Genomic DNA, 12080 nt, shown 5'->3' with positions numbered 1-12080 from the left:
TTTACAGGGACCTGTCTTCACCTCAATGTTGACCGTGTTCTGAGCTGACAGGGTGCAGGACTACAGCGGGACGAGGAAAGGTGGACTCTGTGTTTACGTTAGTGATGCTTGGTGCTCACACTCAGCCAAAATTTATGGACTGTGTTTATCTGATGTCGAACTTTTAAAATGAAGATACTGACCATATTATCATGACCATTTTGTTGCTGCTGTTTGCATTTAACCAAACCTAAAACATTTTTTTTACATATGTATATAAATATCTGCATAGATGTCCCATGTTTGTGTAGCATGAAGGAGTTACATACTGTTATTTTGATGCAACCCTGTGTGGTATATTGAAAATTAAGTCACCTTGAAAGATACTTAAATGGTTATAATCATAGTAAAATGGCATGATGACAAGTTAAGGCTCCAATAATCACGACACAATTATTTTCTAAATATGAAAACATATTTTCTTATGATTGCGAGATTCATATCCTGCAATTCTAAAATAATTTCTCATGATTATGTAATTATTTATACATTATAAGTGATTGCTGAATGCAGAGTGCTTGAGTAAAGAATATACAGAGTCATAACTGAAAAAGGAAAAAAATCAGCTCTCAGGTCAGATACAATATGGAGAAAACATCTCACAGAGCATAGAGGATTATGTCATATGTATATAAAAGCATCCAAGTTTTTTATACTTTACAGATGTACACATGACTACAGACAAAAATTGGTTCTCAAATTAAAGAACGCAGCCTGCTGAAAAAGACAACCAAATCAAGTCTCTTGTACCAAATTTCACTTTCATATTAAAAATGTATATGCATTTTTATTTTTTCATATATTTGTTTACATACTGCCTGCTCTGCTACACTGATTGTGCTCTGATAGCTGATTGCAGACTGCTGCAAACTGAACATGAGCATGGATTTTGCTACAGTTGACTGATGTTGCTAAATAAGGCTGATGCAGTGACGCTGCGGGAGAGCTGCTGTCTACTGTGGGCTCTGTTGTCTCTACCGATCAGCATCCAACATCCAGATGCTGAATTTGCCTCTTGTGTTCAGTTTCAGACTTACAGGAACACTTAGAGAAAACATTTTTGATGTGAATTATTAATATCTATTATGAAACAATTATCATGTGGCCTACCGAAACATCATATCTTACTTTACAATAGTGTAGCACTGGGTTCTTCTTGTTACTCTGCACTTTACAGAGATCAACTGTCCATCGAACAGTCTCCGTTTGGTCTTCTTTTGATTTCTTTTTGATTAAGTGGCAATTTTTAATTGTTATATATCAAGTGTATTGTATACCACTGCTAATGCTACGTACCCTCCTGTGGATGAACTATAAAACTTAGTGGATAGAGAAGTGGCTATGTCGGCACATCTGTTTGGTCAGGACTGAATATATATATCTAAACAACTACAAATGGATTCGTGGTTCCTGGCTCCCAGAGAATTGGGCCAGGTGATTATAGGGGTCTCTCTGACTCTTCCTCAACCGCCACCATGAGGCTGACATTTATGGTTCAGAGCTAAATGTCTCAACAACTGTTAAATGGGTTGCAATAAAATCTGCTGCAGGAATCAAGTTGCCCTCATGACGAATTGTAGTATTTATAATCAGCATCGTGAGCATGATAACATGCTGAGGTTAGAATTTAGCTCAACACACCATTGTGTCTAAGTACAGCCTCACTTAGAGCGCATGAAGGTAGGTCTCCGTAAGCTTCAAGCAGGCTCAGTTATGGTTTGTTTGGCGTATGAAAGCAAGTGGACAACCATAGGATTTTTGATAATAGATACGTAATTTTAGACCAATTTCAAAAGCTGAATCAACCATAAATCTACCCGCTGATATGCATGTCAGCACAGGTATTTCCCCAGATTAATATGACAAAAGCTGTTAAAACTGCTGTGCTGTATACAGTGCTGCTCCATTTACCTTCTCAGTTCATTAGGTCTGGCAAAAGGTTTGACAGTGATCCCAGAGTATGAAGCCCAAATCACTACTGTACAAGAAACCTCCTTTATGTCCTGCCTTGACCTGTTAGTCATTATTCATTACATGATGTTGATTTGCAGTCTAATAATGACATTAATGTTAACGATCGGTTATTTTTTCATGAGCTCTTGTGACACCACAGAACACAAATACACATCAGAAGCATTACAGTGCTGCATCAACTGCAGTCTTTTCTCACGTGGGTCATGACGATGCAGGATCGATATCGCCCAAACTCTCGAATCACAGAGTTACCGTACAGTCTGCATGAGTTCATGTCTTGGTTTGGACAGAATGAACTGAACTATAGCTGTGAGAAATGTATATTGTAAATAGTGATGATTAAAGTGACAAAATTCAACGGCATGTATCATATATTTACATATTCTGAATTGCTTGCATGAATTTTTGTTCCAATAAACAATAACAGGTAGAGACAAAAGCATTTTCCGACATGTAAATGGGGTCCATTATTATTGGAAGGAAGAGAAAATGTTGCATTTTCCCTCCTGACATTTGCAGTTTTGACATTTTACACTGCATGATGAATGGACTGCATGGTCACAAGGGTATGAAACATTTCTTATTAACAGAAAAAAAAGTCAGCTATTGATAACTGTAAACAAAAGACAAAATAGAGGTAGCACTACTCTACAATAATACAATCTCAAACAGCCGGCTTACAGATGATATATTTGAACCAGAGTGGGTTAACACTCCAACGCAGTCTGGTCAACAAAACCAAGCGAAGTGAAGAGAGAGTAGATAAAAAAACACCATTTGTTTGGAGGGTTCCTCCTTTATATGTGTGTTGTTTGTTGTATTGTATGTGCAATTGTACCATTAAAATGAGTGAGTGATGTTCTATACAGGAGGTTTGCTGACTCAATCACCACGAGCAAAACACGGAGCTGAAGATCTTATTTTTTCAACATGTCCTCATACACTTTATACATTTTTCAGCACTTCTTCCTGACCTCAATTTCTCCATTCCCAGAGCAGCAGAGTGTAAGCAAAGCTGAAATAGATTGAACATCATTCAAGATTTAATCAGACACCTTTAGCATCAGCGCTGAGAAGTCCTTCAGCAACACAGAAACAAGACATGGAGCGAGGCAGAGGCTGCCAGCTCTGAAGTACTGGTGGGTGGATGCAGACTGAGGAGGAGGAGGAGGAGGAATAAAGGGTTGCAAAGAAAGGGAGATGGTGATTGTGGAGCAGTTAGTTTAAAGAAAGGAAGGTCTTTGGGAAGTAGACATATCACAAAAATATTGAATACACCCGTTGTATATGTATGTATATAAATACATCTAATTACTTACAAGCTTTTTAATTAATCAATTGAAATTAATCGCACATATCAATATTTGCCTTTCAAAATGTTTCAATGCAAATGTTTTTTGGTAGGTGAGTGAATTAATGAATAAATGGAGATTCACGATTGGTGGCTGAGCTCAGAGCAGACAGCTGAGCAGATGGAAAGTTTAGCAATGGACTCGTCTAGTGGCAGCAAATGTACAGTACAGGTCACGGTTTGCCTATGAATAAACTCTACATACATACAGAAGAAGACCTCATGTTTGAATGACACCAATCGCTATCACAGCTAATATCCATGCTACTGCTATCCATGCTAATGAGCTTAATCACATAAAATGGCTGTCGGTTGCGATGGTATAACGTCCGACTATTAACCATACTACATCCTTGGTTTGAGCCAGTTGTGGTTCTAGACCAGTTTTAATGGGGGGCCAGGCTGGGGCCGGCTTTTTTGTTAGGGGGCAAATAAAACCCGGGAAAAAAAGACAAATCCCTTATTCAGACAAGGGATAAATGGGACTTCAAACAATGTTTACAATTTCAACAATTTTGATTGGGTAGTAAACTGCTGAGATACTTTATTTCCACCTTTCCCTTAAGTACAGAATCGGTGCAAGAAATCTGTCATTGTATTATTGATGCAGACTCCCTGTCGGGGGGGCCACAGGGGGGTCCAGACACCAGTTACGGGGGCACTGGCCTCTGTTGGCCCCACCCTAGAACTGCCCCTGGTTTGAGCAAAATGTAAACTGTTAGACAGGAAAAAAACACTAGCTTCTCCATTCAGTAGGCCTATGCTCAGCAGAGTTAAGTCCTCTGCCTCCATCATGTTTACAAAGCTACTGTGGAACGTGAAGGGAACACTGGTTCCTTTATGACAAAGGATAATGTAAGCCCAACAGCGTCAAGAGTTAAAAGTAGAATCTCATCCACTACAAAATGTTCATGAATTTCAGAATATCTCAGTATTTGGTATGTCCCCCCTTCTGCTCAAAAAATGTCATGCACTTGAGCTGGCATGGACTCCACAAAACCTGACTCATGTCATCACAGCATGATTTGACAGTGTTCCACAAAGCTTCTGGTGATGTCACAGTAAGACTGGCTTTCTCAGTCTTCAGTGTCCCCATAAATGTTCACTGGGGGTTGAAATCAGGTGACTGTGGAGGGAGGTCCATGACAGTCAGGACTCCTTGATCTTCAAGTAGTTCTTGCGAAACTTTGAGGTGGGAAGACATACCAAAAACTACATCATTCTACAATTCATGGACATTTAGCCTGTAAGTATTTTGACTGGTGCTGTCAGGCTTTTTGACCCTACTGTATGATGTATGTACAAGAAAATGTACAATATAGACTTCTAAAAATGCTGTTTATCCATCTGCTGTTCTAAAAGCTTGCTGGCGGGCAAGGTTTTTTGCCAGGAATAATCCTCTGCCCAGGAAAATGGGACTTTACATGTTTTGTATTTAACAGGACAACAGCTGGCCTTTTTTGTGGAGTTTACATGCTCTCGCTGTTCCTGCATGGGTGTCCAGAGACGTGCAGGTTAGATCAACTGGCAACTCTAAATTTCACAATAGTTAACATTTGTCTGTAAATAGGTGTTGGCCCTGTGATAGAACAGGGATTTGTCCAAAGTGTACTCAGGCTGAGATACACCAATAATAATGAATAATAAGGGGTGGATATATGGGTGAAGTGTTAGAAGAAGGTAGTGAATATGAGAATATGAAGCATTTGGCAGCGTTTCACCTGAGTAACTGACAACTGCTGCTCCTTGCTAGCTATACTTGGCTGTAGCTAGCTACCGTTATCTAATTAGCGCATGGCTCACTTGGAGCCATGGAGCCAGTGGCACGGGAATTTGCCTGGAGTGGGACATCAGATCCCAGGAGCAGCATAACAGGATTTGTCAGCCGAAACCAGTTTTGAATACAGCCTCCAAAACTGACGGAGGTCAGCTTGAAGACAGGCCATTAGTGCAGCCGCCCTGACCAGGGCTGTGATACCAGGGCTGAGAAGACATGGCAGAAAGGGGACAGCAGAAGCATGGCGCCGATGAGGAGCGAGAGAGAGTCAGTCATCAGCAGCGGTCAAAACCTGCGTGTAGAGCCAGAATATTTTCAAATCTCACTCAGCCACTTGAGGATATATTTCTTCCAGACTGGAGGTGACTGTGGACAGACAAGCCCCTCAGCCTGTCTGAGCCTGAACAGTGGTTGTCCTGTGCAGTCCTCTGATGCTTTATTTGAATATGCTGGGAGACACAGCGCTAAGCACATCTTTGGGTAGTGTAGTTAATGTTTAATCATCACACACTTTACAGCATACCTGACAATCAGAGATTTCTTTGTCCAAAGCTTGATCAGTTATGACTACACTGTATTAATCATGGCTAAGATCTGGAGTTCCCGGCAAGTCCAGTAGCAGAGTCCAATAAGTCAAGCAGAGTGATTGGTCAGAGAAACAAATTGGTTTGAAAAAAATGCCCAGTCAACTGTCCGTGTCCGAGTACATTATTTGAAGAGTGCAAAGTGAATGCATCACAAATGTGTGTTGTAATCATCTATATTGTGAAGTCACCTATTTCTTGAAATGAATCCAAGTTTATGATTCGGTCTCTTTTATGCTCTGTTTTATTCTCCACCAACTGCTGAGGAAAACATTTAGCCAGTTTTTGGCTTTTCCTAAATGTTCACCAGCTACATGCGCTCTCTGTCTGTCCACCAAGCTTTTCACTGAAACAGCTGTCTGCTGCTGTTTGAAATAGGGTTTATGAAACTGAACCTAAATAGTATATTTGTGGGCCGTAAAATAAAAACAGTGAGCTAAAAGATATTAAATGATGCTGCCCCTTTCAGCAGAGAGAAACTGCAGTCAGATTATGATATTCTGATCTGATCTGGTGCTTGTAAAGGAAAACTTTCAGAGTTTTATCCAACTGTTATGATTTATGGCTGCTCCCTAATCCTTAACTCCCATGTTACCCTCAGTGACTTAGTTTACAGTGACTTAAAAACATGTGTGTTGTGTGACGTTCATTCAGTCAAATGAATGTGCATAAATTAAGATTAGTTAATAACAACTATAATGAAGAAAGAACTCGGCATTAATCTCTCTGGTCAATTAACTGCAACCTTAAAGCACTCCTCTGCAGAGGGGATTTTCATTTAGACAAATGGAAACTGATTGCCAATAATGCGATGGCTGTTTTGGCTTGGTATCAGTGCAGAGCTCCCAATAAAAAATCCCAAAAGCCACAACAAAGCATTAGCCTAATTAGCTTGACTTCTATACCAAACGGCTCACTTCGTAGACCAAAATACAGTAAATACACCTCACAGCAGAGGACACAACGATTTGAAATTCACTGCTCTTAATGGAATGAGTGTTTTGTAAGAATGAGTGGGCTAGATGCACAGAAGGAACTTGTCCAATTTTGTTAAATGCACTATTCGCTGATAAATTAAATTTTCCAATAACACTCTATAAGATGTGAGTCGATAAAGATTTTTGACACTTTGTTGGTTTGCTGATAACCACTAACCTGATCAGATGCCAACAATCTTTATATGTCTTAATATTTTACATTTCATACATAATGGATATCACATCTTTAGGAATCAATATTTAAAGGAATAGTTTGACATTGTGGGATATAATGGAATGCTTTTGTTGCTGAGAGCTGGATGGAAGGATTGATACCACTTTGTCTGTCTGGTGAACATGAAGTTAGAGCCAGGAGATGGTTTGGTTCGGTTAGCTTAGTGTGAAGACAGAAATCAGGAAGAAACGGCTGGTCTGGCTTTGTTCAAAGGTAATAAAAATGCAGACAACCATCACCTAGAGCTCACTGAGTAACACGATATACGTGTTTTTACATGAAACCACTCTACCACTACCTCCACCACTCATGTAGCAAGAAACTGAATAACTCATAATTCAGTATTTAAAAGCACATTATGTGATTTCTGCCAGTAGTAGTCTTTCTGCAGAGCCTGCCTTCTGCAGGGATAAATATGCACAGTCACATCGGATTATGCTCTCATTTATTTTCATTCCTGTTTATCAACCTGACTGCAGCAGCGAGCAACTGAGGTGACCATCCACTGTCCTTACTGCAGGTCCATTGCCTGCCTGGCTCATCTTAGCTCGGTGCAGTCAAACTGGTGATGGAAAAGCAAATCAGTGCCGCTTGGATTGACCTGGTGTGGCCAAAATTGCCAATGAAAAAAAACGGCAGTAGTCTTTTTTGCCAACTTCCTTCCTCACTCTGACTCTCCACCTGAAGTTATAGCAACAGGCAAAAACATTAAAACGCACCTTTAAAGGAGTCATCACCCGGAAATCGCAATTTCTCTTGTTAATACATGCATATTGGTGTTGGACCTCTGTTGAAACTTGCCTGAAAAGCTGGAGTTTGAAAGTGGCTTATTTTTGTCGCTTTGGCTCTTTTTCCGAACAGGAATAGCGCACAGTAGTGCGCGTTCCTAAAGCACGAGAATTTGACTCTGCTCCTGTGGTGACGTTACCACAGGAGGCTACTTGCATATGCATCGGCTCACAGCCGTCCTCAGCCAGAGTGAGCACGCGGAATCTGCTTATTTCTCTGTCATTTTCACGCCATACATCGTCACCGCCAGCATTAAAACTCAGGTCTTACATGTAAAACACGAGTGTGAAAAGTAAGACGGAAAAAAAAAGAATTTACCATTCAGAGGCATCCTGCTGTAAACGTGTCTCTTCCACCGTCTCTGCCTCTTCACTCTCCCGTTCGGTTTCCGACTCCGGCTCGTACATAAATGCCTGAATTCCGTGAGGTTCGTCATTTAGTGTGTGCGCCATAACAGGGGGCTGTTTATGTTTTGGAGTCTGTGCATGCAGGCTCGCCCCCCATTCCGGCTCTGTCCTTCCTGCGGCCAATCAACGCGCGCCTCATTACATATTAATACAATGCACATCCGGACCGGTCAAAACCTCGCACATAATCTCACGTGAGAAAGTCGCGGTATGAAAAAGTGTCAGAACAAGCTCTATGTTTGTTTTGTTTTTTTTTTTTTTTTTCTAATAAGTTTTAAGAATTGATCCAAAGCGATCCAAGAGAGACTGGATATGTAAAAAACCAGGTGATGACTCCTTTAACTTGAGGAAACTTGTAGAATCCTCTGAGGTTGAGCATTGTTGGAAAAGTTTGGGATAACATAAGTACACAACTTAACAAATGATCAGTTACTACTTTTAAAAAGTAATTAGTTAGTTACTAGTTACTTCTCCCAAAAAAGTAACTGAGTTAGTAACTGAATTACTCCATGATAAAAGTACCTAGTCACCAGGGAAAGTAAGAGTGTCCTTCTTTGTTAGCAGAGCTCACCTTAGCCACACCTAGCCTGCTGTCATCATCAACAGTGTCAACAACAGTGTTTATGGCCACTAGTTTTGTAGAAGCGTGTACCATTGAGAGATGCTTCATTAGATTACAATTTACGTGGACAAACACTGAGCTCTGCGACATAATGCACACTTCACATGAACGTTCTTGCCTTTTAACTCAAGGAGATTAAAGTTGTGTCTGTACTTCCACTTTGAAAACGCCAACTTTCCCTCCGGACTCTCCATTGCTGCAGCTTACCTCTGCTAGTTTGTATGTGTGAGGCTGCTGTGTGTGTGTGTGGTTTGTGTGTAAACTGAACACTGCTTCTGATTGGCTTACAAACTCTTACTCTACCTTAGCCAATCATCATCACTTAGGCGGTTGTCTCGCCCCTCCCTCCTCTCTCACCAAAGTGAAAACCAACAGCTTCAGCTCCAGGGACTGAGAGCCAAGTCAGACGCCAACATCTTCAATGAGTAGCTTCAGTTTATAACGCACCACATTTAATTGTCGATAATGGTAATGGTGCTGTAACAATGGAAATAGTATAGTTAGATTACCCGTTACTAAAAAAAGTAACGCCGTTAGTAATGCCATTTATTTTAACGCTGTTATTCCCAACACTGCAAACGATGTAACAAAGGTCTCATCTCTTTATAGACACTTTAGTGTAGATCTATCTCACTACAAACCAACTTCATTTAAATGTTAGCAGGAGTCTAACCAGTTATTATCCTCTAAACTTTAGTCTGTTAAAAACGGTAAAAGCAACATTAAAACGCGTATTTGTTTTTATACATTAATGACATTCAAAGGTTTATTTCTCTGGGTAAATCTCCCCACAGGGATCATAAAAGCTTAATTTATTCATCTTGTCTTTTTTTTCCATCTCTCCGTCTCTGTCCTCATTCTTTCCTTTTTTTTCCCTCGCTCCTCCTTTCCCTCTTTCTTCTTTCCCCTCTGCTTTTCTCTCTATCTGCATTAATATTTTAGGGGCTTATCTATGCTTCAATAGGTGGGTACGCTCCCTGAAACTGACAAGAGGCCTGAGGGGATTGTCATGTGTGTGAGTATATGTATGTGTGTGTACGCACTCATGCATACAAGAAAGAGTGGACTTTGAATGTGTATATATTATCCGTGAAGAAGATGAGGTTCAGATGATGAAGACACTCACTAGAGTTCTTTGTGGTGACGAAGGAAAGCCTCGACTGGAAGCTATTTATATTGAAAAAAAAAGATTTGAGCTTCTGCTCAGTTTGAATAAAAATAATATTGAATCAAATTAACTGCATTTCATTAAGAATACATCTGCAAGTGAGTCAGTATGCAGGATATGAGATGCTGAAACATCCCAGGACTTCCCCTCATTACAGGGAATTGAGACAAAAGTAAGTGGAACTGAAGTGAGCTGTGAGAAACGTTTTCACACTGCAAGCCAACAAAACCAAGCTGAGTTATAAAAGCCTAATCATGAAACATCCAAGGCTGCTGTAACTAATTGCCTTAACTTTACCATCAGACAAGAACTGAACCGAGATTTCACCTTGCATTATTCGCATGAGTTTGATTGCTTTACTCGAAAAATCAAGCAGCCAAATTGTCGTGATGACAGACAGGCGGCAGAGAGCAGCAGGATGACAGATGAGCAGTGGTTTCGTCGTTCAGACCAGAAGAACGAAACCAGACAGTCTTATATCTTTTCAGTGTAAGCCTGGCAGCAGTGTTGTCTTTAGAGAATGTGGTGTGGTTAAAGGGCGTTTTGCTGTTATAAATCATAGGCAGTGCTAAAGATTTACTTGGGTCTTGATATAATCTTGCCTGTGGCTAGTTAGCTTCAACTTTACTATGTTCAACAATCTGTTACCTAAATACACATTGGCCCTCATTTATCTATCTTGCGTGAAAACGGGTGCAGATCTGAGCGCAGAATTGGTCTTACGACAGGACACACGTGTGATTTATGAAACATTCGTATCTGACCAATCCCAGCGTACGAATGATCGGGTCTTGATAAATGTGGCGGCTGAATTCGATCGTTATAAACATGTCACGCCCTTAAATATTCCTGGTTCGGAGGCCTCGCCCACTGAGGTCAAACATGGAGAGAAGAAACACTGGCAAGAAGAGAAACTTTTCCGAGATGGAGATCGGCATCCTGGCAGCGCCGGCACATCAAAGGCAGTCCGTTCATAATGCAATGTTGTGCAAAACTGAACAGGCCAAAATAATATTGCACACTTTCTCTGGGGTATACAGCAGTGTTTCCCCCTGCTGGTCCGAGACAGAGCCACCTGCCCTTCAGCAGCCCGAAGCAGTGCTCCACTGTGACCCGTGTGCGTGTGTGCGCACTATTGAATCTCTGTTCCTGCTCTGTAGCAGGGTTTGCCAGCGGGGTTATTAGGTATTCCGGTAATTAGTTGTCATATTTTATTTTACAAAAAAGTGGTATCAGTAAAAACGTGGGCTTTTTTTAAATTTCATTTTTTAAATTTTGTTTCATTCGTTTTATGAATCCGTTTTGATCCGTTCTAAATATGTGACTGCTTATGCTTAATGACAGCTGAGGTTTGTTTAATAATTATTTTCAGACTCACCGCAAATCCACAGACTCAGATTTGCGTACACGAGCTCAGACCTAACGTGAGATCTGATCGTAGCTTCCGCTCAGGTCCAAATTGATAAATGCTGAAGTTTGCGTGGAAATGGTCATACGCATGGTTTTCTGCTGTACGTTCGTTTGATAAATGAGGGCCACTATGTGTATTTTCAGCCTCTCAATTCTCTCAATCAAAAAAGACCTAAGGGTTCATGGGAGTGGCTGTTTTCCCTGTTCTCTGCCAACAACTACCATTCTGGATAGAAATCTATCCCTGTCCAATGAATGTCTCAATCGATCTTCAAAGCTGCATTCATTAAACTTTGTCATTTGAGACAAGTTCAAGATAAGTCTCAGGTCACGTGAGACCAGATCAATTTAGGACTTAAGTCAGTTTAGACAAGCTCAAGCCAAGCTGAGAGTCAGTAAGTTCATATCAAGTTTTGGTTCAGTCAGTACAAGTCCAAGTCTTAGGCTGAATCCCATTTCCATGAGACAACTCATCAAGACCCGCATTTGTCATCAGTATTTATTAATGACAATTATGTATGAGTATTTATGTGTAAAATGTCTCCAGCTGAGGTGATTTCTCTTTGCGTTGCTGTGCCAATCCTGGTGTTATCACAACGCTGTTTGCCATTTCACTGAAAATATCTTTACATTTTCTGTATAACTTGAAAGTTTATAATTAGATTGTTGACAGCAAGTCCACTAATATTGAGCCAGGGTTTCTTATTAGGCTGTCACAAAGACAAAGCATTTTGACTTAAACGTAGA

At 40.5% G+C, this 12080-nt stretch overlaps 1 protein-coding gene across 2 annotated transcripts in view; it reads right to left on the bottom strand.

Annotated features, from left to right (window-relative positions):
- smpd3 (sphingomyelin phosphodiesterase 3) overlaps nucleotides 1–12080 on the bottom strand; it is an 81684-nt gene that overhangs the window by 19764 nt on the left and 49840 nt on the right. The gene's annotated exons all lie outside the window — the stretch shown is intronic.

This window comes from Sparus aurata, chromosome 8 (genome assembly GCF_900880675.1).
Source record: "Sparus aurata chromosome 8, fSpaAur1.1, whole genome shotgun sequence".
Taxonomy (NCBI): Eukaryota; Metazoa; Chordata; class Actinopteri; order Spariformes; family Sparidae; genus Sparus; species Sparus aurata.
Note: the sequence above shows the minus strand (reverse complement) of the source record. Positions and strands in the feature narration are given on the sequence as shown.